Source organism: Otolemur garnettii, unplaced genomic scaffold (assembly GCF_000181295.1).
Source record: "Otolemur garnettii isolate 467f Iridium unplaced genomic scaffold, OtoGar3 scaffold00011, whole genome shotgun sequence".
Lineage (NCBI taxonomy): Eukaryota > Metazoa > Chordata > Mammalia > Primates > Galagidae > Otolemur > Otolemur garnettii.
Window position 1 is genome coordinate 4,819,662 of NW_003852406.1, and position 4,730 is coordinate 4,824,391.

A 4,730-nucleotide genomic window follows, 5' to 3' on the forward strand; every position below is an offset into this window, starting at 1 on the left:
CACAACGCCTGGCTATTTTTTGGCTGCAGCCGTCATTGTTGTTTTGGTGGGTCCGGGCTGGGGATTCGAACCCGCCACCTTAGGTGTACGTGGTTGGCGCCTTAGCCGGTTGAGCTATAGGCGCCGAGCCCCTTTTCTTTCTTACCTTGAAAGCTTTCTTCAGGTCTGGAGAAAATGGCAGACAAAGGTGGAAGAATATTTATTCCAGAACAGTTATATGCCATTCTGAATTATTTCTTTTTGAATTAGGGAACCTTCAATCTGTCTTGTCCATTTGATGAGCGTCCTGAAATGTTTTGTATGGCCTCGTGCAACGTGACCAAGGTAGCTCAGAAACAATAGCAGTTATGTTTGATCCACAGTCTGGGAAGCTGTAGTCTAGGTGCTGTAGACTCTGCAAAGATGGACTGAAGAGAGATGTCAAGGTCCTGCATGTATTCATGAGTTACCTATGTTGGTAGTGACATGGGCTGATAGGACTTTTTACATAGTTCTGTTTGTGTGGTTATATAGGACACTATTTAAGTGGCATAATCCTTCTTTAACCACCTCAACAAAATGAAATAAGGACCGTAACAAAGCTGAAGTGTTTCATTTCTTCATTCTGCATAGGTTGAAACCAGCTGCTTTCTCTATGTTGTTGGCAGACCTTTGTGTTTACCATAAGGTGAGAGGGTCCTGTGGAATGCCTGGAAAGGAAAGTACCATATGTAGGAATCTTCTTGGATGTTCCCTGCTGGTAGATCATAATGTGATCAGAGTCTGAAAAAATTGAAGATAAGGCTTGTCTTCTCCAAAATAGCCTACTGCCAAGTAGAGTATGCTGCTTACCCTAATTCATTCAGTACCATTTTTAGAGTGACTAATGCCAGGTACTATACTATGATCAGGAAATGTCAGCAAAGCTACTTAGTCCCAAACCATTTCTTCTGTAATAGAGCCACAAAAAAAAAAAAAAAAAAAAAGAGAGGCATGGTGCCCTGGAAAATGAAGAGTAGAGGACCCGAGGAAATGAGATTAGATTGGGGAGGGATGGTAAAAGACAAGGAAATGAAAATGCTATTAGAAAAGAAGCCTGAGGCGGCGCCTGTGTCTCAAAAGGTTAGGGCACTGGCCCCATATGATAGAGGAGGCGGATTCAAACCTAGCCCTGGCCAAAAAAAAAAAAAAAAGAAAGAAAGAAAGAGAAGAAAAGAGGCCTGACAATGCATGGTGGCTTATGTATAATTGAGCACTTTGGAAGACTGATGTGGGAGGATTGCTTGAGGCGAGGAGTTGGAGACCAACCTCAGCAACACAGGGAGACCTTGCCTCTACAAAAAGTAAGAAAAATTAGCCAGACTGGTACTGTACATCTGTAGTCCCAAGCTACTCAAGTGTGGGAGGATCACTTGAGCCACGGAGTTCAAGGCTTTACTGAGGTGTTATTGTGCCATTATATTTCAGCCTGAGTAATAGACTGAGATCCCATTGCTTTAAAAAAAAAAAAAAAAGAGGCGAAAGAAAAGTGCCAAATGTTAGCAGGATGGGAAGGAATCTGACCTCTGCTATACCTTAATGCTTAAAGCAATTCTTGGCACATGGAAAGCATTCAATAAAATTTTGTTGAATGAAAGAAAGTGTGATGGACAGATGGAAAAATTGAATCTGATTCACTGAAAGTGGTTAAAAACATCTTGATTCTCTGTCCTTCTGGGCTCATGTTGGGATAGCATTTTCCCACTCCCTTGGGTATGTGACTATGTGACCTTTTTTGGTCAGTAAAACATGAGGAAAATTAACTATCATTTCTAAATAAGCACTAGTGAGATGTCCTCATTTCTTCTTTGGTACATTGAATATCAATGGTAAAGAGACGGTAGCTACTTCAGCAGCATCGACAACAGCTGTGTTGGGCTTGTAGCATGAGCAAAATTTAAGACTTTGTTTTAAGTCAGTGAGATTTGGGGGCTATTTTGTGGCTATCCTGCCTGCTGCAAAAGTTTTATATTTTAATCTGATTGGAATCCTCAGATGTCCAAAAGTACTTGAACACAGAGGCTGCTCACGTGTCTCCTGTTCCTATATACATATTTCCCCCAGTGTTTCCTTAACATTAGGCTAGAAATGAATCTGAGAATGAAGGTTCTGGCAGGAGGAAGGTAGAAGATGGGATGAAGGGTTATTGTAAGTGTTTTTAAATTTCCAGCCATAAATTTGTGGAAGAGATTGTGCTTATTTAATGTTTAGTATGTAGCAATTTCTATCTGTCCCATTCTGGGCAATACCCTTATTGTAAGTGCTTGGTAATAAAACCAGTGAAATTTGTTTTACGCTTTTGTAGGCAATAGACTTTTAGAATTGGGAGAGTCTAAAGACTCTTTGACCAGTTTGTCTGATCTGTGAAGTTTTGATATTCCAGGAGGGTAGTTTATAAAAGTAGAGGTGAGCAATAAAATAAATACAAGGGCATGTATTTTATTATTATATAATGACTTTTTAAATGGCCAAAGGCAAGTGAAAGTCCTGGTTAAATTTTAGGCAGAAGTTTAGACAATCGAAGAACAAATGTTGGTAGTAGAGGAGGACTGTTTTGTTTTTAAATGAGATACTTTGTTAGACGCTATGTAACCATGGCTTTTGACTTTGAAAGTTTGTGTCTGTGACTAAGCATACTAGGCAAAACCTGTTTAGGCTTTGGCGGCTTAAAGTCCCATCTCTTCCCATGTTCCTGAGATTATTCACTGATATTAGTTCATGCTACTGGCCTGCTTGAGGTCCAGATCCTGAAGGGGGTCACCAATAACTTCTAGGGCCACTCTGCATTAGGAGGAAGGACTTTGTCAAGAATGCATGTGAGCAAGTAAGCTAAGCTGTAGCCCTTGGCCTTCTCTGCCTGGAAACTTAGTAGCTTGATGAAAGCTTGAGAGGAGATCTCAGGGAAGGATGAATTTGCTGTAACAACACCTGATTGTGCCAGGGTTAAGAGACAGTACTAGGTGAATATAAGAAGAGCTCAATCTTTTCCTTTGCTCCAGAAGTAGCTGGGTTTTTGGCTGAGGAAATATGAGGCTGGCTAGATTTCTGTTAACTCAAATTACTCACTTGACTCAGAAGAAGACCAAAATAGGGAGGGAGAGGGAGTGCTGTCAGTGAGTGTAAACAGGCCAGATGATCCATATCCACATTTAACCTTGAGAAGCAGCAGAGTAGAAGGTGGTAGAGAAAACCAGAAAAGTAATCTTTAGGTCTAAGGGCTTTAACTCACATTTAGCACATCCAGATAACCTTTCTGACAATAGGCCGAGTTGTTCCTGGATAAAAAGAAAAAGAAAATCCCATTTGTACAGATTTAGGTTGTTTATTTTGTTTGTTTTATTTGAGACAGCCTCTCATTCTGGCACCCTGAGTAGAGTGCTGTGGTATCGTAGCTCATAGCAACCTCAGGCTCTTGGGCTCAAGTGATCATCTTGCCTCAGTTTTTCTATTTTTAATAGAGCAGGGTCTTGCTGTCGCCCAGGCTGGTCTTGAACTCCTGAGCTCAAGCAATCCACCAGCTTTAGCCTCTCCAGAGTGCTAGGATTACAGGTGTGAGCCATAGTGCCCAGCTGTTTATTTTTAGAGATAGGGTCTTGCTCTGTCGCCCAGGCTGGAATGCCTAGGCTCAAGGGATCCACCTGCCTCAGCCTCCTGAGCAGTTGGCGCTACAGGCATGAGCCACTACTCCTGGCTAACTAAATTTTTTAGTGTGGAGATGGGGTTTTGCTATGTTGGCCAGGCTGGTCTTGAACTCCTGGCCTTGAGTGATCATCCCACCTCAGCCTTACAAATGCTGGGATTACAGGCATGAGCTACCATACCTAGCCAGTTCTTCTTTTCTTTCTTTTGCATTTCATAACTTAATACACTTAGGCTTGATTCATAGTACCTGGTATTTATTTTGGAATGAGGGGATAGACCAGATGACAGAGAGCCAGTGGGTAATTTAGAGAAGAGAGGAATGTTTAAGGAGACAGCTGTGGCTAATGCAGTTTGAGGGACCTGCCTTGTAAATTTAGGAAGCTGGTACTCAACCTGGGCATTACTGAGAGCTTTGATTTCCATGTTATGGTAGATTTCTGAAAGAAGGCCAAAGTAAAGCAAAAAACCACCTTTATTTTTATAAGTCATTCTTTGTACTTCATTTTATTTATCAAGTTGCTAAAAACAAAACAACATTATACCAACTAATTCAAACTTAATTAATGATCAGTTGCTCTCCAAACAGCACAGAGTTCGTACTCCTGTTGAAAGGAATGGGTAATACTTATTTGGAGGCAGAGAAAGAAATTGGATGCTGGAAAGGTTCATTATAAGTTACTTTCCTTTTCCTCCTTTGCAGTGTGTGGAATGGGGTAAAAAGAATATGGAGCCCCAGTTTTTTCCTAGGTCTAAGCCGTGAACTTTGCTTTTATGAAGTTAGGTATAAAAGATGAAGTGGAGAAAAATAGTAATAGGCAATATCTACAGGTCACTAATGCGGGGAGAGGATGTTCTGACTAGTAAGTAATCTGCTGCTGCTCCAGTGAGTTCCAGGATTGATGTGAAAGGTGAAAGTGATTGGAAAGATCAGAATTTGGAATGTAACTGCTATAAGAGTCAAAGTGATAAGAAGGAAACAGTTTTCCATAGGGTCACTAAGAATGAGCATAGGAGGTCTCTGCCTTTTTTATGGCTGCCAGAGGCACACAGTCTGACCTCTGACGTCTGAT

General features: G+C 41.2%; 1 protein-coding gene across 4 annotated transcripts in view; it reads left to right on the forward strand.

Annotated features, from left to right (window-relative positions):
* The window catches only part of MAPK6 (mitogen-activated protein kinase 6), a 41,791-nt gene that overhangs the window by 13,775 nt on the left and 23,286 nt on the right, over positions 1-4,730 (forward strand). Inside the window, exon 1 of one of the 4 annotated variants that reach the window (XM_023509984.1) lies at positions 172-667. The exons of 2 other annotated variants lie outside the window; for them this stretch is intronic. The gene's annotated coding sequence lies outside the window, so the exon portion shown is untranslated. Of the gene's footprint in view, positions 1-171; positions 668-4,730 lie in introns of those variants that run through there. One more of the 4 variants, XM_023509986.1, reaches the window with a different exon arrangement.